We start from the raw sequence: 22,846 nt of genomic DNA, 5'->3' as shown, positions 1-22,846 counted from the left end.
CACAAAATAACATGCAGAGCAACTCAACGGTATGGGAGACGTTCAGTTCCGATGTACTCCAACTTCAGTTCCACAGCAGGAACTTTGAGAAATTTCCAGGTCGAAAAAGTTCCAGTTCGTTTTTTTATACCAAAAATGTCCCAGTTTAATTCGGAGTAATGTTTTTTCATTTTTAGGAAGTTTCAGTGGTGAACTACTGATGGTGTTTTCAGGATTTCATAAAAGATAAACAAAGCCACTTTAATGCCTGTGGCTGGATTTTTCATTTTTTAATCCTCACCATTAGCATTTTTGCCACTGTCATGTGAGTTTGCTTTTTTTTTTTTTCAAACCAGAAATCACTGTGTTTGGATTATGCGGTCAATATATCATTATGACTATGAATATATAAACACTAAGACGCTTGGTTAGCAAGCTGCATCCATACGATGTATGAGTGCAATGCAGAGACAGAGATTATTAATTAACAGGCTTTATAAGTCTTTAATTTCATGAACCAAAATTTGAAACACAAACTCTGTGGATCTTCTTAACAACTGTACCCACAGCACAGTTGTTAAGAAGCAGAAAAACTGTCCATAGAGATTCAATTCATTTTTATTTATATAGTGCCAAATCACAGAAACAATTGTGTCAAGGTGGTTTATACTGTAAGGTAAAGACCCTGCAATAATATAGAGAAACCCCCAATAATAAGATGAATCCCTATGACCAAGCACTTGGAGACAGTGGGAAGGAAAAACTCCCTTTTAACGAGAGGAAACCTCCAGCAGAACCGGACACAGGGAAAGGCAGCCATCTTCCATGAATGGCTGGGGGTGAGAGGAGGAAGATATGATAAAGACACACTGTAGAGGAGAGCCAGAGATTAATACTAAGTAATGATTAAAAGCAAAGTGTACTCAAAACACATAGTGAGTAAAAAATAATGAGTGAAGTAAAAACATTTAATGCATCGTGGTAAGAAGCCTAGGCCTATTGCAGGATATCTACAGGAGCCCTAACTGTGTTTTATTAAAAAAAGAACATTTTTAAGCGCAATCCTAAAAGTACAGAGGGTGTCTGTCTCCTGGATCCAAACTGGGAGCTGAAAGCTGAAGGCTCTGCCTCCCATTCTACTGTAGGAACCAGCAGTGTGAGAGCGAAGTGCTCTAAAGGCTTCAAGCGGTACTATGAGGTTGTTAACATCCAAAAGGGCCTGATCAAAACCGATTTTTGTACTAGGCAGTGAAAATGATGCTGTAAAGTTGGATATTTAAACATCAGGATGGGTGGGCATGAACCTGCTTTTGGAGTCCAACCCCAGGTGGCCACTAGAAGAACTTTTTGGCCTTTTTTTTTCAGCCCCAAAGGTTTCCGCATGGTCAACGATCTCATCTTGTGGGTAAAAATCAATTTGGCTACTTCAAGATAGTGAAGTATTTGTAAGTTTCTTTTTGTAAACACAACACTCAGACTTGCCCTCCTCATGGTTGGTTCATGGCGGTCGAGTGAGCTAGAGAGTCAAGGGAAAACAAGAAGAGCTTTAATGAGAACAAAGGTGTGAATGCCTGAAATAAAACTTTATTTTCTGCTTGCTTAGCGGAGGTTGCATTATAAAGCACAAACAAACACACCCACACCTCCATGTAACCACAGCAGAAGACGCTAAATTACCAGATTCTGTGTGAATGTGGCTGAAGCTTCATCTGACCGCTGTGGCCTCTCTGCTCCCTGTGCGGTTACGGCGCTGAAGCTCCGCAGACACACAGCTCTGACACAAGAACAGAGCAGATTCCCAAATGTAGAGCAGACATTGCTTTTTTCTGATAAGAGTGCACTAAATTGCCTCATCTTCCAGTGTCTTTAGACCGCAGTGAAAATGCAGATGATCAGCTGTCGGAAGCTAAGCTTTAGTTTTTTGTTTTTTATTTATTTTAGATAAAAACTTCCTGTGAGGAAGCGCGGAGCAGCTTTAGTGTGAAAAGGTTCAAGGGTCAAGTAATCCCAAGCTGCTAGAGAGATACTAGCTCTTACAGTGCCTGTAATTACTGTAATTAAAGGGCTTGTGACGATTGTGAAGTCCAAATTGTAAGGTCCTCTGTCCTTAGTCCTTGAAAAAATAAAAGAATAAATAAAACAAACAGATTGCTGCAATCTCACAGTGACACACACTCTTTCTTTTCTGCAAAATAACTAAAGGAAAAACTGGACTTATTTCATATCACAAAATGTTTTTTATAGCCTTACTTGTAACAATAAAAGCTGCTTATTGTACTATAATTCAACACTGTTTGCATGAAAGGGGATTACTTTATTGAGATTTCTTCAGCGGAGGCATTTTTGTCCACACGTGTAAAATGAATCCATAAAAAATGCATTTTCTGTCTTTTCTCTTTTTTCCTTTTGTAGATGAACTTCAGTCACCTAGACCCATTTTCTAGCCACCAGTTTAGAGATGACTCTTTCTTTTTTTATCAGACGTTTTCCTGTTTCCTGGACTTATTTTTCTGAGATACTCACTGTTGTTACTGTGCAAAATGTTCCTCTTTGGCTCTGGATTTAATTACACGCTGGCTACAGTTAGTAGACAGTACATACTATAAGTTTTTTCCCCCAACAATAGAAAGAGAAACTCATTTGTAATCACACTTTAACTTTTTTTATGAACAAACTCTATCATTTCTATATTATTACCAGTGGCGTAATTTCCAGGGGGGTTTTGACCCCCCCCCATAATCAGACCCAACCAATATAACCCCCCCTAAATAAAATTATGAATTATCTTGCATAAATAGGCTGTTGATTTTCTTTACTCATTTCAGGTATTACCAGCAAAATAGTTGCATGTTTAATCATCTGGGAATTTACCCAAATTTATTTATTTATTTAGACAGAGATCATGAACCCCCCAGTGTTCAGCACAAAGTTACGCCGATGATTTATACCTCAAGATAGTAACACTAAAATTTAAAAGAACATTTTGGGCCTCTGTAGTTAGAAACACGTCCAGTGTGGCTTTGAATGCTGATGCTACGTGAAGTGTGATCTAACAGTTTTGCGTGAGCTAATCGACCTTTTCGGTTAGATTCAATGCAATGTTAAAAGAGGCTACTTGAGTTTTACAGCAGATAACCTGACGCACCTTTGTGAATGTCGGGTGATGGAGCCAAGCACGTCCCATCTGAAATTCTCTTTGGTTCTGAGCAAGTAAACAAAGCTCCAGATGACAGTGTGCCAGCGACGTGAATGTAACCTTTTGTCTTACATACAGATCATAAAAGCACGCACAGCATAAAAGAGGGTATGACAATTTAAGCATGTGGTGGCTTTCTCTTCTTTTTTTGCCTCGCAGGGCCACCCCTCTATTTTCTCCATGACCTCTGCTACATTTGTATTTTGTTTGATTTTTGACAAGCCCTGCTCACACCTCGCAAAATCTTTAGAAGGCTTAGTGTATGTTTGGACACATGACACTGGACTGTGCTGCAAATAACGGAGAGATCAGAATATTTTTTGTCATACTTGCTTAGAGGAAAGGATGCACCATGATCTGGAGGATTCTACTACCAGCTGTACACTATCAAGACCAAAAGAGGACAGCTGAGTGAGTTTGGATCAACAACCAATTCAGTATGGTTTGTGTAATGAAATATTCTATATTATACCCTCTATACCAGGGGTCTCCAACTCCAGGCCTCGAGTGCCGGTGTCCTGCAGGTTTTAGATATAACCGTGGGTCAACACAGCTGAGTCACATGATTAGTTCGTTACCAGGCCTCTGGAGAACTTCAGGACATGTTGAGGAGGTAATTTAGCCATTTGAATCAGCTGTGTTGGATCAAGGACACATCTAAAACCTGCAGGACACCAGCCCTCGAGGCCTGGAGTCGGAGACCCCTGCGCTATACCCTCTAAATATTTGAAAGCTGTTACATAGTCAGCCTTTTTGAAAGCAAGTTGAATAACATATTTCCATTTGAAACTTTTCAATTATTGCAAGGAAAAAAATCCTCTTCTCCACATGTGCACACCCACACATGTAGGCACAGTCCAAAAATAAGAACACTGATTTAGCCTATGTCATATTACTAACTCTGTGTGTCAGTAACAGTAAAACCAAATTGCTATTCATATTCAGGAGGACTCGCTTTTCATATTTTTAAGCCACCACATTCTCCCACAGGCGGCTCCAGTTTGCTGTGAATACAAATGCTGGAACACACAGTGTGCTGTAAAGACATTGAATTTCTTTGAGGCTCGAGTGCCCCGTGAAATCTACTACTAACAGAATTTGACTTTTTATTGACTTTGGCTCAAAGGAAGTGGATTGAGCATATGGTTTCAATTTCACTGCCCACTTGTGGAATCTTTGGTGCAAATGTTGTACTTTAGCCACTCAGTATGTGACAGCTGCACCATTCTCTATTGCACCTACATGAATGCTTCTCCACAGCTTTATTGGAAATATTGAACTAGTTCTAGTACGTCATGCTCGTTAAGACCTATTAAGCTCATTTCCACTTCACATTTTTTTTTCTGGGACTCCACTACAGCAGGTTCAATGCATTAAGCTTAGCAGATATAAAATAGCGCTTGTCTGATGAACTCAGTTCCTTATTTCCAGAATAACTTTTATGTGCTTTGGCATGTCTGTGGTGTGTATGCCTGTGTATAGATGTTTGCGTATGCCTGCGTTTGATTAACTGCTTTTATTTGTGTGCTGACTGAATTCACGAGCCTGCATCAGTCTGCTCCTGTCTTTGTTGCCTCTGGGCTACCTGCCTCCTTCCCCGGCTGCTCCTGAGAAGTAGAGATAAGGCCCACTGATGTTTGTCTGCTCCCTGGCAGATTACTGAGGCAGACAGGTACAAGGACTCTGGCAGACAGCTCTAGTATATTGGAGGCCAAATAAGAAGTTGCTGGGGATGTCTAAGCTGACCATAGCACCAATCCAGCCTGAATGCCATTTGGCTTCTTTATATATGCTATTGGTGTTGAGCTTGTTACTGTTGGAAAAGAAACTCTGAATTTTAATGAATGAATATACATGATGTCACCAATTTTTGTTTAGTAAATACTTTAATGATTACAGTCACTTTTGGCTTCTCGCTTGTTTCAAGAGGGATTCCCACAGCAGACGTGTCTGCATGCTTGATTTCACTCCGAATGCCCTTCCTGATGCAACCCTGCTATTTATCCAGGCTTTGGGACTGGCACACCTTTGGGAAGGCTCTGTTTGTGTCTCCTCCCAGTCTTTTTATTCTGAAGAAAATTAGTGAATCGCTAATGCTTGCATTTAAAATTCATTGGTCACAAGCATACCAGAAACTTTTATATATAGTTATGGTTATATATGGTCTACGTCACTTCTTGCATGGTGATAGGAGTTCAAACAGAAAACAAATTATGGAGGATTTTTCAGAGTTCTCCATGGAAAATCAGCAAACTGATGTCGTTATAGCCTTTGTTGTTTTATGACTCAAGATTTTGATTGGCTAATTACCATTTTGCTAACCTCAAGGGTCTTTTTATCTTTTGAAATTGTTCCCATTGTATGCTTGTAAGTTGTAAAACAAATTAAAATGCATAGCTAGGGCCTGTAATACTCGATTTGTGTTTTAAAGACACATTAGAAGCAAAACCTTTTATAAGGGAAGGCATAGATCTGTGTGTGCAAGTACATGTCTGCCTTTTGTATGTTTACCCTTAGAGCACCAGGCTGTGAACATTAGGGTATGATTAAAGCTCAGGGTCCATGTGGGATTGCCTAATTAGGCCTTTCTTCTTCTGTGAAGAACAGTTCACAGACATCATGGTAAGAAAATTGCGGTAAATCTTACTTTATCCATGGTAGTGAGGGCAGAGAGGACAAAGCAGAAGAAGGATCTAAATAGTGTTTGGTCTCCATTCATAAGAGATCGGAGGCTTCATTTGCATCAGATCCATGTGCTTTTCTGAAAACAGAGAAGTGTATTTTTCTGAAAACTGAAAAGATCCTTTGAAAGAAAAGTGAAAGAAGGAGTTATACTGTAAAATGGTAATAAGGAGTACTTGAAAATGTGGCTTTGTCAACTGGAAACTACTGTATGAAAACCCGAGACCCTGCACATATTTGAAGTCCATGGTAAAACTGCAGCATGCACAGTACAAGTGGTCATAACAGACTACTAGGAAGTGACGTAAAAATATGGACAGGACTGGAAGTGGTCCAGCGGTGCATGAGTAGATGATCTTGAAGGGGTCAAATTTAAATCAGGCAAGTTTACAGATTTTTATGATGAAACTTATACTGTGATACTTTAGTCATGTTTATCAATCATTAGAAACATGTTATATCAAAGAGTCCAAGTTCAGCTCTCAGTTTGCTGGTCTTCTATTTGTTGTGTTTGCTTGACTTGTGGTTGATCAGAGCTTTGTAAATAGTTGTTTGGATATTTTGTTGCCAATTGTGAAGATGGTCTCTGATTGTGGCTCAACTGGCTGAACATAAATTGTTCATTACTCCCACACCATGTGGTAGGCAGTTCTGTCCACATGCCTGACAGCTCTTCTGGGAAATGAAATCAGGGGGGGAAAGATGCATAAGCAAGATCAGAGTACAAGGGATAACACATGATTTAAACACAGAACTCCTCGTCTGTGTAGCACATTGAATATACATGGGGAAAAAAGCCTAGAGGGGATGTAAGGGTTTAGAAAGAGTTAAGAAGCTGTCTTTTGCAAGGTGAAGTGCAGCTTATGAATTAGAAAGTATTACAATGGCTGAATGACAAACTACGTTGATGAGAAATAGTATAATTATGCACCTGAAATACTGCACAATACATCACATGGCAGCAACTCAGAAGATGCTGAGGTTTAAACGTGGCATGGTTGTTGATGCCAAATTGGGTGGTCTGAGTATTTCAGAAACTGCTGATCTGCTGGGATTTTCCCACGCAACCGTCTCTAAGGCTTACAAAGAATGGAGATATCCCTTGAGAAGCCGTTCTCTGGGTGAAAATGCATTGAGAAGAAAGGACAGACTGCTTCAAGCTGAGAGGAAGGGATAGTTATATGAGACTTCATTCAGTCTCATATAACCACTCATTACAACTATTCGATGCAGCAGAACATCTTTGAATGGTCACAGCACATTGGGTGCTGCTACTGTCAGCTACTGCTACTGTAAGACCAAGAAACTGAAGCGACAGTTTTCAACAAAATACAACAGAAGATTGGAAAATTTTGGGCTCATCTGACGAGTCTTGATTTCAACATTCAGGTGGTCATATCGAATTTTGCCATAAACAGCATGAGCGCATGGCTCCATACTGCCTTGTATCAACAGCTCAGGCTGGTGGTGGTGTGGGGGACACTATCTTGGTCCATTTTGGGCCCCTTAGTACCAGCTCAGGAACATATAAAAGCTACAGCATATATGAACGTTGCTGCTGACCATGTCCTTCCCTTTACGACCACATCTTCTCATGTCTGCTTGGAGCAGGATAACACACTATGTCAAAAAGCTCAGATCATTTCAATCTGAAAGCTAAAAGGCGGTCCAACCTAGTACTACCAAGGTGTATCTAATAAAGTATCTGGTGTGTGTATATTTTAAAAATTGCATAATGTACTGTGCTACTCCTTTAAACAGTCTCAAACTAAGTGTAAATAGAAATATCCAAACCTTGTTTATTAGGTGCTGCTTTAATTAAGACCAAACCATCTTAATTAGAATTGAGTGACATATGGGTGAAGGCTGGGGTGGCTTTTGGCGCTTTTGAGCTTAATCAGTGGCAGCATCTGGCCGGTGAGTAGCTGTCAGAAGTAACAGATGTATAAAGCTGCATTCATCGCAATAGACAACTCTATTATAGGAATTAGAAGAAGTTGTTTAATATGCATTCATGGAAAAAATGTATAAAAATTACTGAGGTAAAAATATGTAAACTCAAAGTCCAAAAAAATACCAAACGTGGGTTTGGTATTTTTGGACATTTAGCAATGGAGGGTGTGGGAAATATGCATATAGGCACTCTTGTTGGACCATGTGATGTTAGAGACTATGCTTGCAATTCGTTTACACATAATTTATGCTAAAAAGGACAAAGCATACCCTGTTCTGCAGCTGGGGAACATGAAGCATTGATTTTTGTCTGCATTATGAGATGCTGCTTGGCTTTTTATGAACACAGTAGTGCATAATTGGACAATCCAAACCCATGAGACACAACCTCCATAAGATTTTCTGCCACTTGCATCAGCAGTTGTCATGAATGTGCACTGTAATTTCTGGTATCTGGTGAAGGTATTAAGATTCACTGTTAAACTCAGTGGCACAAATCTGCTGGTAAACATTTGGTTTCTGTCTGTCTCTCTCTCGCTTCATGCCATGTTTCCTTCAGTCAATCATCGTGTCTTATACTTTTTGTTACCATATTGCCTGTTGAATGGGAAAGAATATCCATTTCAGGTGCAGGTTTCTGGGATCAGAAATACAGAAGGACGGCGAGAGATGGAGGAGTTTCAAGGAGAGGTCAAATAAAAGATAGATAGAAGAAAGGAAGGCCCAGCTATGAGGCACAGCAGAGGAGAATAAGAGATAATAGGGAGTAGAGAGGAGGGTTCGGAGACGGAGAGAAGGCAAGACTGTCTGAGGGTTTAGACAGAGAAACAGAGGCAGTGAGAGAGACATGATACCTCGGATATTAGAAACAGAAGAAGAGGTTGAGAAGGAGTTTGAGTGAGTGTAGCTGGCAAAGTCACCATAGCATCTCCAGATATGATCAGCACAAAACTGAAGGGCAGCAGCGTGTAGACAGGCTAGACGGTACTGCCTACTCCAGTGGTGTGTGGTGAGGGGTGGTATTGTTTCAGCTTTTGTGGACACTTTCCAATCCCATTTACAACTTGGAGAGACCTCGAGTCAGAGTTACACAGAAACTGGCTGTTGTCACTGAGTAAGCTGGCTAATAAATGGGACCAGTTTGCCTGAAAAGTCTTGTAATAATAGGGCAGAAGAGGTCAGACTTGGAACGTGACAATGTGGCGACATGAAGCCAGAGGTGCTGATGTTGATCTTTTGTTGACAAAAAACCCCAACAATGCTGTGTTCCATTTGTTCTGTGGATAATGGACTGTTTAAGCCTGGTTAGAGGCTATTAGTGGCTCCACAATCTGGGCTTCAGCTTGGTTCAGAAGCTTAGATTTCCAGCAGTAATGCCTGTGTAATCCTCGGTTAAACTTATTATCGTTCTTGCTAAAAAACTGATGCTTTGGTAGAGAACACCATTTTCACCATTTCATGCTTTTTAGCAGGAGCACGTTGTAGGGAAGGTGATGGTTCAGGAAATCATTGCATGATTATTATTGTTATGTATAATTATTGGCCTAAGTAATACAATTTAGAAAAGTAATCTTTTAAAAAGCCTAATGAATAGAAATGGCAAATATGAACAGGGCGTTTCAATCTGCTGTGCTCTTTGCTGTCAAGGGAATGGAGCACACAGTAGTAGATTGACTTAGCGTGCATCGAGAGATGAGAGGTTTTTTTTTTTTTTGTCTCACAACTTTGAGTCTGCCACTTTGCGTATATCTTGGATGCATACTGTTAAACTAGATATTATTTGGAGCTACAAGGTTGATTTTGGTATTTTAAGAAATAAGTAATCCCTAGGCTCTTTGTCTGCAGAAACACCACAGACTTTTTCTAGCACTTTGAGTGTTACATAAATACAGAATTTAGTTTCTATTATCACCATTGCTCTTAGCTGGTTTTCATGAAGCCCAAGGCTCGTGTCATTATTAAGCTAAATGAAACACAATGTTCGCCTTCGGAACTGAAGGGTAACACTAATACACAATAATTTTGCCTCCGGGAAACTCTGGACTTGTTTTAATCAGGTGAATGCACTTGCATTCAAGCCCTGTCCACGTCCGTGGTGGTGTAGTAAATGAAGAGCTGCGATGAATAAGGACAGATCACGTGCTATATTTCCATTCTCATTGGGCTTTTAGTTTTCACTGAGCTGTGAACGCTTCCTCCAAGACAGCACAGGAAGAGAGCATCTGCAAATTGCAAAGAGACAATTTGCTGTTGAATAACCCCGATCTTTGCAAGTGAGTGACAGGTCCTTATCAGAGCACCCGCCGACTGATCAAAGTTGAAAGGGGGTCAGGCTGAACTAAAGACCAGCTAATTAAAATGTCCAGGGAGCATGCCAGCCCTCATTTCATTTATCGCCTTGTGCACAGTTGGGTAAAGAAAGAGAGAGGTGAGATCGGGGTAAAGGAAGAAAAAAAACAGGTGTGTTTAACTTCATCTGATATTAGAGGATATATTGTTAACTGCTATATCACTGTGTTTGGTTACAATCAGAGGCGTGTAGCTCATCTCTCGGTTTAAAAGCCTCACCTTTATTTGATTAGATGATTTTGGTGGGAGTTTGGCAAGAGTTTATCCACCTAAGAAGGGCACGGTCGATGCTATTGAAGTCCCAGGTGAAGAAAAAAGCATTCCAGTTGTGTTTTCAGCCTGATTTCCTTCTTTATTGCGACTTGGTCTTTTCTACTTCTCCCATTCTGACCGAATGCTGGAGAATAGAGAGCCTGAGGTTGGTGATGTGTGTTTGCATGTGTGGGTATACGGCATCAAGGCTGTTTCTTTGGTTGTATAAAGGTCACAGAAAGATTTAGTGTCTAGACTCCTTCCACTGGCTGCGGTTTTCTCTCAGGGGAGGAATTGTGGCTCTGAGCTTTTTGAAATCAAATGATGCATTCACACACAAGCCAGAAAAAATCTAATCTAAAGGGTCCGGTTAAACTTTTGCTCTGTGCCATATGTATTGTTTTTGTTGTTGTTTTTTTCAGAATTTTTACGCAATATTAATAATTTTGTAGAAAAAGAGGCAACAAGTGTCATGTTGCTAAAAGATATCATACAAGAGTATGCATGTGTATGTACATCACATCATCACACATACAGCAGTCATTAACTTCATTATATTAATATATTTATTTTTTAAATCTCAATTCTTTTGGTTTTCGTATGCATCATCCCCGTGACCGCAATGCTACGTCACTCTGAAAGTGACAGTGCTTGTAGCTTAACTGTCTTAATATTTTGCTTGAATCATCACTAAACAATAATAATAATAATAATAATAATAATAATAATAATAATAATAATAATAATGCATGTTATCATTACCTGTACATACACTGAATTATCCGTAGAAGAAATGATGATGAGAACGTGCTTTTTGTTATAAATAAAGTCTACTGATGGAAAGGATTGCATTCACTTTGTCAAATTATCATGAAATGCTGCTTAGGAATAGAAAATGCATTTTGTCCAATCACACTAATGTACTCTAGGTGTGAGAGCCAGTGCCATCGTGTTGTCTAATAATCTAAGAGTGTGTGTTTTCCCTCGCACTAGAGTTTTTGTTGTGAAGGTGTTTGAGGCTGACTGACACTGAGAGCGAATCATCCTAATGAGATGCCATGCTGCTCTGTGGAAATGATTACCTCAGGGGAAGAGGCATTAGATTGATGAGGGCAATCTTTGCCTTCTTCTCAGAGAAACAAAAGCGTGTCCACCACCACCGCCACACCATTCAGACAAGAGACAAGTCTCTACTTATCAGGCCAAATGGCCCATAACACTTCCTTGGAGAGTTAAAAGGGGGGAAATCTGCACAGTACCACCTTAGCTTCAAGTGACAAAATCAATTTGGGTACTGTGCTGCTTACTTAGAAGTTCAATTTCTTAAAGTCGTCAATCACAGCTTGCCTCTGCACATGCTGATCACCATAGCAACTCAGTGTTTCCTCAGACTAATACATAGATCTCAACCCTCTGCTTCCAGCTGTGTCTAGAAAATTCAAGGAAGTATTTTCAAATGTTCAATAGAGATGTGTTGTACGCTAACAATTAAGGTGTGTATCTCCTCTAAAATTTTAATGCTGATTAATCGATAACCGAGGTTATTGATGCAATAAAGAATGATTGCTGAGTGTCCCATTTGTTACTGTTTGGCCAAAGCTTCTGAGTGTGATTGCCTCCAAGGAGGCTTAGAGACCCATTAATCAGGACTTGGTTGATCGCTTCTCAGGTCAGCAGTGATCTAAGCAGAAGGGGTGGGGGGAAGCTTCTGGAGGTGAATGCGGCAGCAGTTTAATAGCTCACAGTGGAAAGATAGATTCCAACAGCAGTAATAGTAGTTCCTGTTTGCTGCTTTGACTAGTAGAAGGTTTCTGATTTCATTTTTATTGTTCACGGCATGAAAAGTTTCTTAACTCATAACAATAGATATAAATGATGGTGATAGTTTTTTCCAGTGCTGATATTGGTTACGTATATTATAGTAATGAGCTTAATAAATGCCAGCAACATATCCCAAAGACAGATCATCAGTTAGATCATGATGGTGGGTGAGCAGCGCTTGCTGGTGCTCCTAGGAGCAGTATACTGATGATCTCCCACATGTGGGTCAAGTTTTAGTAGTTTTTTTGCTTTGTTTGTAAGTCTTGTAGGTGTTTGTTCTCTTGGCTTTCTCAGTGCTAGGAACTGAAGAGTTATAAATGTACCGAAGATTTTAACACGATAGCATAATAAAGAGAAGCATGGAAGTCTATGAATGGACATGAGCCAACAGAGGAGGTAATGAATGAGGCCGCAGAAGAGAGTGAATGAAGTCGTCTTTCTGATTGCACATTTGCTAAGCTCCATTTAACATCTGCTCTACTTACCACTGTTAGAGCATCAACAAAGCCATACACATCTGTTACTGATGAGCAAAATGACCCTGTCAGTCGAGAATTTATACACCGGAACAGTGTTAGGGTAATAAAATGGCCATCCTGCCGCATAACCTGTTCAGTCATGGTATGTATTAATGCACACGTGAACAGGAAATAGTTTACATTAATATTGTTTGTACAAATGTAGTAATTAGTTGAATAAAAGGATATCTTAATCAATGCTGTATATTTCTAGTATATCTAGTTTGAAGTTTGAGTTTATCTTTAAGTTTATTGCAGCAGGTCATAACTTATTACATTCATATTTATACTTTACTATTGCCTGACACATTTTTTTTCTTCTTCTTCTTTGGAAGAGTATGAAAACCTTTTGTTAGTGAAGTGAAATGGCTGCTTAAGCCGCCTGTGTTATAGCAGTTTCTATTACGTCTCTACAAGATTTCACTTAACATGCTAATCCAGCTCTGGAGTGGATCCTTGAGGAGACAGGAGACCGTGCTCTGAGGCCAAGGCTTAACTCTGGGATTTTATAGTTCACCTTCTCTCAAGTGTGGCAGCCCTCTATTGACACCTCAGACAATATATATTTGGCAACATCCCACTTGAGGCTTAGCATTATCCATCCACGTCTCCATCCAACTATTTTCTTCCGCTTATCTAATACATCAACATATTTATCATTAACTTTGGTCGTGTATCACTTACACCCTTTGTTTCCAAATTAGATGACTGGTTTTCTAATCCCTTAAAAAGTGCTTTATCTTTCCATGTACTTACTAAAGCTCAGATCTGATGTTTTGAAATGCTTCGTTTTTCAAGTTTCAAGAATGAGGTTCAACAGTTCTGCAGCCAACAGTTAAAGTTAGAACTTCTCCCTGAATTTCAAAGCAAGATTCCTAATTTGACTGTGATTCTTAAAGTCAAACATTCACTTTTCGTGTAACACCATGATGTGCGCTTGTGGTTAAAGCTGGAATCTGAAGTGGAGCGGCAACTCTTGTTAGCGTCTGTGAATTTAATTTTATGAAATTTGTGGGTGCCACTGGCTTGTTGTGAGAAGTGTTCAACTAATACTGCCGACAGCGTTAATTAAGCCACTATAATGAATCATAAAGTGTATAGATAAGCCTAATTTTCAGTCTAACAGCGGTCCAATTTAAAAAAAAAATGTTGTTGCTGCCCTTAAACTAAAGAAATGAAGGTTCATGGAACATGACGGTGGTGAAAATCTCTCTCCTCTCTCCCTCGGCCTGCCTTATCACTTCGAAGCTAATGAGCCGGGATAGAGTAAAAACAGAAAGATTTTGAACATTTGAATAACTTCTGAAAAGTTAAATGCAAACTGAGCAAGAGCTAGCTCATCATTCAGCAATAGCAAACATGAGCAACTGCTTTAAATGCAAAGAGATGACAGATGTCTGTTACTTCATAGCTGACAATACAGCTTGTTTTATTTCAGGGTTTCGTTGTTGAAGTGATGTAAAATTAGTCTAAAGGAGCTTGATTTGCACTGAAAGGTTGCTGCATGTCTAAAACAGATATTTTAACTCTTTAATCTGAAGTGACTCACAAGACTATGATGATGGGTAAATTGTATTTACAGATTAGCAATGGATTAATGCTGTCACCAATAACAATCCATGTTGCTGCATAGAATTCATCACTGATTGGCGTATCTGGATATACCATCTCAGTTTGGGTTCAATCAGTGCATAGATATGTTTTGTTTACTAGTTTTGCCTCTAGTTATTGCAGTTGGTTAGATCATTGGTTTGTCTAAAACCTTCGCGGTCCCTAAAGGATGAATTGCAAAAATTTCAGTGATCACCTTCCTCCATTACCGCCACTACCTTTTCACAAATCCAGTTTGTCTAATTCTTTGTTTTATGACTGAATATTTTCAAAGAAAATGACAGTCCTGTCAAGCTGAGCTTTGCTTGAGTACTTTTATATTTTCTGATATAAACAAGCAGTAAGGGGACTGTTGCCCTTGAGATTCCCCACTGGTGGAAAAAGAGATGCTGTCCAAGTTTACAGCGAATAATAAAGGGAGAAAAAAGGTAGTTTTAAAAAGTTGCTGTTCAGTGACAGCAATCTAATGAATAAACATCATTTCTCAATTTTCTTTGGATTAAACTTAAATTGATGAGCTTCCATTAATAAAAGCTGAATGGGCCAACCCACAGTGTTGTATAGCAAAATAACATTGCAGCCAACACCATGTCTTTTTCTTCAGATTTAAATGTTTTCAGAAGCAGGATGTGTCATCTCTTAAAAGTAGGTTTTTTGTATTCCCTTGAGTTTGTTACCTTCCAAACAACACAGACACAATGTCCTTGAGCTCCAGGTTTCTCGGGTGAACAAAGCCAAGCGAGAGCCCTCTGATACATTAGCCTTTGTATCGCCCCTTCACTCCCTTTCTGACTCTTGTTGGCTTTTTCTCTGAATTTCTGACATGCTCTGTTTTTCTTTTGTCTCTCTTACACAAACATATAAGCACCCAGTGTTCTGTTTTCAAACTCCAGTTCTATATATAGAAACTGTGTTTCCCAAAAGTTTTCCTAGTACATTAAAGCATGTTCAAAGCTTGCACTAGCACTGTGAGAACAAACTAATACCCAGCAGCTGATATCATTCTACTAATTTGAGCTCAAGATTAGCTACTGATGTTATCTGCATTGAATATATTTGCTAGTAAATGTACAATTCGATATCTACCTTGGAGGAAAACGTCGTATGAAACGTGGTAGCACTGTTGTGTATTATGTGTTCAGCATTAAGCTGAATATTAGGGAAGTGCCAGCTGACCACCACAAATTACTTTGGCACAAAGCATTGAAAAGATTTATTATCTTGTGTCGCTTCTCTCACCATTTAGTAGTATCTAGCATTATTTCATGTTTTAGAAAGTTTTTAAATCGGTTTTGAAAATAGAAGTCTAACTTTCTTCATATTTCACAAAGAAAGTGGGAGATGACCTTTAGCTATTACGCACTTCTACCCAAGATGAAAAATGTGTCTGCACAGTTTTGTTGTTTTTTTTCTAGTTTTGGCCACTAGAGGTTATGAAAACATGTCAGCAATCAAAATAATTTATTGTGGAAATCTGAGGATGTGATGGCGCAGCCAGACTTCGCATAGCAATATTAGCACTTACCCAGCTAGGCTGTGTTTTAGCAGATTCCCTATTAAAAGAACAGCATACATAATCAGATCTGGTAGCTACAGTAAGTGTTATGCACATGTTAGCAAGGACATAAAGTCTGGGATAGGAGGTAGATGTACAAAATTTTAACTAAGCTACCAACCTACATCTAGAGTAAAAGCGTAACAATGAGATTTAATTCCCAGCAAGAATAATCACATTGATCTCAATTAAATTCCGGGAACATTTCTCTTTGCCATAAGCTTTAGATTTGATTACGCTGGCTTGCCATGTCCATTTCTGGACTCCCATTTCAAATTGATTGACTTTCTCTTCTTCTGTACACGAATCAGCACTTCCCATCTGTTTCAACTGGGTCCTCTCTCCCCTCTGAGTACATGTCAGGCTGCCACTGACCTTCAAATATGAAGAACTCTGTGAAAGATTGGACAGTAGGGTTGCCGTTAATAGAAGCAAAGAAGTGTCCAGAGAGAAAAGAGGCCACAACAATAGAGTGTGTGAGACCGTGAGGTGGCACAGCAAATGGACACGTCGAGAGACAAAAATCATGCGCGGTCTCTTTTCTCTGCACCAAATAGATTCCATTCTCACAATCACTGAGCAATAGAGTCCATGCTGTGGCAAACAAACTGCCATCCCTTTGTCCCTCCATCTCTGTGTAATTGCACCCCTGGCTCTTTTTCACACAGGCCAGATTTATCCTAGCTGTAAGTCTCACCAATGCAGCACCTTCCATAAGTCCCTCTCACTCCACTGACATGGCACGCTCCCCGATCAGTGTGTCTGTGGCAGTCCACCGTGGGGGATATATCTCACTTCCTACACAGATAAAGAAATGAATGTTAACATACAGTGACACACACATACATAACCACCTCCGTGGCTTCCTTAAATAGCCACTAAATTAATATAGTATGGTGGATATTGTGTGTACTGTATAAGAGAAGGTCAGACATATGTGGATGCTTTGGGACGTTGCCGGATAGTGGGAAATAGAGGCATGGACATAATACTTTAATGCTGGCTTTATTGGCTTTACTGTGAAGGATATAAGCCTGTAGTCTGAACAGAGGTTCGCTGTTACTTAGGTTGAATCAGTAGCTGGGGTTTGCAGATGTGCGTTCTATGTATGAGGGGTGTGCTGGTCCCTGCAGTGTGTCTGTTTACTCTGCTGTTCTCTTCGATACTTAAGGGAAATGATGGAAGAGTGCTGTCTGGCAGAGCACTGTCATGCCTCAGTTAGCACTCTGGGAACCTAACAGCTACTGCACTGCAGTAGACCCACTGACAGGCATTGCACACTTGTTGTGAATTCTCTTATTTGAGCATTAGTGTCAGACTTTGTTTAAATTGTTCTCAGTTGTGTTTGTTATGTCGTTTGTGCCCATGCTAGTAGCTTAGAAAGCTAATGTCTTTGGTCCAGATTGAAATGTTTCGATGAACAAAAACAGGTGTGTTGCAAGCGCGTTGCAAAAACAGGTCCCATCTGCCCAGGCATGGTCTCTACTCGATCTGCACAAAACTATTAAGGTAGGTGACACATGCTGTATTAAACTGTGTGCCACACTAAACATGCCTTCTTCGTTTGCTCCAAAGTTCAGCTGTTCTGCTCAGTGTCCATTGTAGGTGGACGGTTTACTTGGGTTAACACGAGTGCTCTGATTGGTCTAAAGATGCACAGCATCATCCATAGCAGCTTGTTCATTATCACGTCTTTATTCGTGTGCTGTAACGAGATAATCATCTTGACTATTTGCACGTGTAAATGATCATTATGTTTCATCTGATTGGTGGATCTCAAGGAGTCCAATTACAGGTTTGTACAGACACGTATGGCCCCCACAGAGCATGAATCCTGCAGGATTTGGTGACTCTCCTCATCACGTAGCACCATAAGCTGATCCGAGGTTCTAATCTCATTGTAAAATATAAATTACTCATATGTGTATTTTGTAAGCTGCCTCAAAATTTAGACATAGTGATTAATGGGTTTGAGAGGAAGTATGCTCTCATTTGGTGACACTGGTGATCCCAGCTTTCCCTTTGCTGCCATGAGATTCACATTCTTCCTTTTCAGTGGAATATCTTAAATATCTGGGAAACAAAAATTATGTTTCATGCTGACTTTTACCACCATCATTATGCCTAAGTGCCCAGAGCAGCCTCACACATTCAGTGAAACCTCTTACTCTTGTTTTGATTGAAGCCTTACATTTTGGCCTCGAATCATAACATAAATCCAGACTTATACAAGATTTTAGAATAGCCCATCTTTCCATCTCAGTGACTTTTTTGCTAGAAAACCGCACTACTGAGGTCTGTGACTTTATAAAAATTTACAGTATATCATCAGTCTGAATTCCTCTTGAGCTGAAACTACCTTGCATTATGCCATTAGAGTAGTCCATCCACACGTATTTTTTTCCCCAGTTGGTTTTATACTTTATTTTGCTTTCTGACAGAACTACTTTAGAGCTCCAATGCACCTAATTTATATAGTCAGTGGCATGGCATTCATATATTTTCCATCCGAGTCTGCACCAATATTCCAAACTGATTCCAATGCTGCTGAACAGAAACCTGTGATACAGAGAAAGTACTGGCAGCTAGACCAAGGCGGTGTGAGAAAATGAGTGTTCCATTATTTATGCTTCCCTCACTAACTTTATGATGCCGTTAGGTGGTCATGCTGTTGTCCTCTGTCTCCTTTTATTAGCTGTGGTGCACTGCTGCATTTTAATGGATACGTCAAAGAATGAAGTTTCCTTTGGCGATGTAGCAAAGTGCCTGTTTCTCAGGCTCAGTGAAACAAAAGAATAGATGGTGCACATCATAAGATAAGTGCACACTTTTAATGAGTTGGTTAGTCCAGTACTGAATTTGTATCTTTTTACCAACTAAGCACTTTTTACCTGTATTGGTCTGAAGGAGTAGTGGCCTGAAATTTAGTGGCATCGACCAAGTATAGTGATTTTACCATAGCTGCGCTCTTTTTATTTTATTTCAATATCCAATCTCCTCAAAAACTCTGTTCGTTTTATGAGCTATCTGTTTATCTTGTGAAAATTGGTATAGTTTCCTTCTCCTTTATCTTTTCGTTCAAACAAATACGATGGTAGACGATATGACATGAGCAAATACTACTTTAAATGGGATTATAGTGATCTCATGCTCCAAACCCTTCAGCTTATTTTGCTAATATGTTTGAGTCAAAGTGTAAAAGAACACAAACCTTTGCAGCAGCAGTGACTATTCGCTTCTGCTCCAATTCAAACATCAATACTGAATGTGTCTTAATCCTTGCTGTCTAAACCATGCCCATGGGCGGATCTTATATTAATGTCTCTAGTTCCGAACAGGCGCTGAGCATAAGTCATTAAAAATAGATTAACTTCAAAAAAGGTAAAAAAAAAAAAAGAAAGAAAGAAAGAAATATTTCTCTGTGGTCAGTGTAGTTTTATCTCATGCTAGGTAATAATAGTGCTGATCATGAGGGGGCTAGAATGCTCTCTGGATGTCTAAATGCCACAACTGGGAAGTGTTGACTCCGCTGAAATGCCATGGCTATCCAGTGACACTGTGAATGGTGTCATCTTCTACTTTTTCATGAGCCTCTTATTCTTTTTTTAACACAAAGGTCAAAGATGGAGCAGAAAAAAAGAAGGATAATATAAAGTGTCATGAGATTTCCTAATGAGACTACACTGGCTAATGTCTCTGTGGTTCTTTATATTCCTCTGTTGGTTTTTGTCTCCGGAAAATGGGACCTAGAATAGAAATTAAATGCTGTGTATCAAAACGGCAGAGACTGCAACTGCAACGAGGGTATTTCTCGTGTGAATCGCAGAGGTGGGACCAAGTCATTGTTTTGCAAGTCTCAAGTAAGTCCCAAGTCTTTATCCTCAAGTCACAAGTCAAGTCTCAAGTAAAGTCAAGCAAGTCAGAGTCAAGTCGCAAGTCAAGACAGACAACTTTCAAGTCAAGTCCCAAGTCCGAAACTTTGAATTTCAAGTCCTTTCAAGTCTTTTTTTTAACCCTCTGGGGTCCCGGGTATAATTGGCCGTTCTTGACTACTTTTGATTTTACTTCTATATTTCACCTTTAAAATATGTTTTTCTTGCCTTGTTTGGTATCATTATTTACAGCACAACCTCAAATATCTGAAATTTGAGTTATTTTTTTCATTTTGGTATACTATATTAGCACAGTTGATCTAAATTCAGACAAAAAATTCAGAATCCGAGTGGAAAAAAGTTATATTTTTTTTACATGTTTAACGAATCATTTTCATAACTTGAAATGCAAATAGAAATTGTACATTTCTAAAAATTATGCACAAGTTTTGCAAACAACAAAGTTATATGGTACTATTTACCTAAAAATGCAGCCAAGGCCTCAGGCGTTTTTTTTATATAACCATTTAAATCTATTTACAGAACAATCAGGTGTGCTGCATCAAATAAGAAGGCACACAAATTATTTGTGCCAGTCCAAAAAATGTAGTTTGTGTTCAGTATAAGACAGAGGAGAACACCACAGGCCTAAACCCTGCAGGTCTGACTGCAGGAGGTGCAACAGTCCAGTTTTCTATGTGGAGACAGCGTTTACACTGGAATCTGCCTTTGACAGCTTTTTTAGATCAAATATGAAATTCAGCAGTCTAACCGACACACAATACAAAACAATAACTACACAACAAACTAACTATAGCCTCCAAACACGCTAAACGTCACTAATGTCTCACATATGAAAACTCTCTCTCTTTCTTTCGCTCGCCCGCTTTCCGTCGCGGGTGTCACTCCTAAAAACTTCCCCTTCTCCCTAAACAACCAAATGTCACATGTTGCCTTATCATTTTTTTGATTGGCTGACATGGTAAACTCTAACACCAATAGGGAAGGGGTGTTTTTTCTTTTTCTTTTTTCACTCGCAAGTGGAGAGCGTATGCTAGGCTGTCTGTAGAAAACGCCGTTTTTGTCTAGCATCCCTGTTGAGAATAACCTTTGCAAATAAACAACAGCTAATAATATAAGATCAAAGTATTTTATTTGATGTATTGACATAAATGACAGAAGAAAAAGGCCATGTATAGCAGGACTACTCAATTACACACTAAGGTGGGCCAGATTTTCTAACCAAAAAATTTTTTTTCCCTGGCTCAGACATGCAAAAGTTAAACACGACCATACACTAATTGCAAATTAAACACAGTGATTTTGAATTGTGATGTGATGGTAAAATAAATATTTGTCAGTCTAAACTGGGTTAAATCTACGGGGTTAATGATGGGGAGGGGAGAGAGACTGAGTACAGCTACAGAACCCACTTTCTGAAACGGACCCTGCTCACCATTCACCGACAATTCTGAGCTAACAAGTTGCATGTTATTCTTGGATGCGCTTGCAGGACCGGATTTAAAATAGCATGACAAACATATCATACCTGTTAAAGCCAAACAGTATCATCAACGTAGCCCGAAGAACATTTGCTAATAAGATGAAGTTAGCTAAGTCAGCTGTCTCATCGTAGCAAAAAAAAAAAAAGCACCACCTACCGTTCTTTATGCAACTTCAAATGTCGGACAAAGTTGGAAGTTGTTCCATCTCCGTCTGTGATTCTCTTCTTGCATGTTTTGCATATTGCATTTCGTTTTTTTGTTGACTACTTCGTAGTTTATGTACCCGAAAGAAATTACTCTTGGAAGCATTTTTGGCTCGAGCGTTTTTGTTCTTGTTTTTTTCAAATCTGGTTAATTTGATTGGCTGTGCTACAGCCCACGCTCACATACATACGGAGTGTGGTAAGAATGAATGAATGAATAAAGTGAATTAATGGTCCGCACTTTTTATATAATATGTATGTTAAATTTTAGATTTGGGTAAAATATCAAGTCTTTTCAAGTAAACAGGTTCAAGTCCAATTCAAGTCCCAAGTCACTGGTGTAAAAGTCCAAGTCAAGTCACAAGTCTTACAACCTTTTTTCAAGTCAAGTCTAAAGTCATAAAATTAATGACTCGAGTCCGACTCGAGTCCAAGTCATGTGACTCGAGTCCACACCTCTGGTGAATCGCTACAAGTCCTTAACTGTCCATCCATCAATCCACTTATTCCAGGTTGTAGGGGCAGCTGTCTATGTAAATGGTAAATGGCCTGTATTTATATAGCGCTTTACTAGTCCCTAAGGACCCCAAAGCGCTTTACATATCCAGTCATTCACCCATTCACACACTGGTGATGGCAAGCTACGTTGTAGCCACAGCCACCCTGGGGCGCACTGACAGAGGCGAGGCTGCCGGACACTGGCGCCACCGGGCCCTCTGACCACCACCAGTAGGCAACGGGTGAAGTGTCTTGCCCAAGGACACAACGACCGAGACTGTCCGAGCCGGGGCTCGAACCGGCAACCTTCCGATTACAAGGCGAACTCCCAACTCTTGAGCCACAATTGCCCCTATGTAGAGATGCTCAGGCCTCCCTCTCTCTGGCCAGCTTCTCTAGCTCTTGAACGGGAACACCGAGGTGTTCCTAAGCCAGCTCAGAGACATAATCTCTCCAGCGATTCTTGGGTCTGCCCCGAGGGTCTCCTCTTGGTAGGGCATGCCCGAAACACCTCGCCCAGGAGGCATTCTTGTTAGATGTCTGCCTGCCTTGACTGGCTCCTTTCTGTGTGAAGGAGCAGTGGCTTTACTTTCACCTCCTTCCGAATGACCGAGCTTCTCTCCCTATCTCTAAGTCTGGACCCACAAACACTTCAAAGTAAACTCATTTCCACCACTTATATCTGCACTCTTATTTTTCTAGTCACTACCCACAGCTCTTGACCACTGGTGAGGGCAAGAATGACCAGTAAAAGGGAAAGTTTCCTTTCTTGCTGAGCTCTATCTTCAACACACCACACCAGTATAGCATCCTCATCACTGCAGACCCCAATCTGTCTGTCAATCCCCCGCT

General features: G+C 39.9%; 1 protein-coding gene and 1 long non-coding RNA gene across 6 annotated transcripts in view; one reads left to right on the top strand and one right to left on the bottom strand.

The window, feature by feature from the left end:
* Positions 1–22,846, top strand: part of grik4 (glutamate receptor, ionotropic, kainate 4) — a 338,006-nt gene that overhangs the window by 87,344 nt on the left and 227,816 nt on the right. The window lies entirely within an intron of this gene.
* On the bottom strand, positions 14,999–21,481 carry LOC109205041 (uncharacterized). Its single transcript, XR_002064506.2, has 3 exons — positions 21,450–21,481; positions 16,614–16,714; positions 14,999–16,309 (listed from the first exon to the last, which is right to left on the bottom strand). It is a non-coding gene; the product is annotated as an uncharacterized LOC109205041 (long non-coding RNA).

Source organism: Oreochromis niloticus, linkage group LG14, assembly GCF_001858045.2.
Source record: "Oreochromis niloticus isolate F11D_XX linkage group LG14, O_niloticus_UMD_NMBU, whole genome shotgun sequence".
Classification (NCBI taxonomy): Eukaryota; Metazoa; Chordata; class Actinopteri; order Cichliformes; family Cichlidae; genus Oreochromis; species Oreochromis niloticus.
Note: the sequence above shows the minus strand (reverse complement) of the source record. Positions and strands in the feature narration are given on the sequence as shown.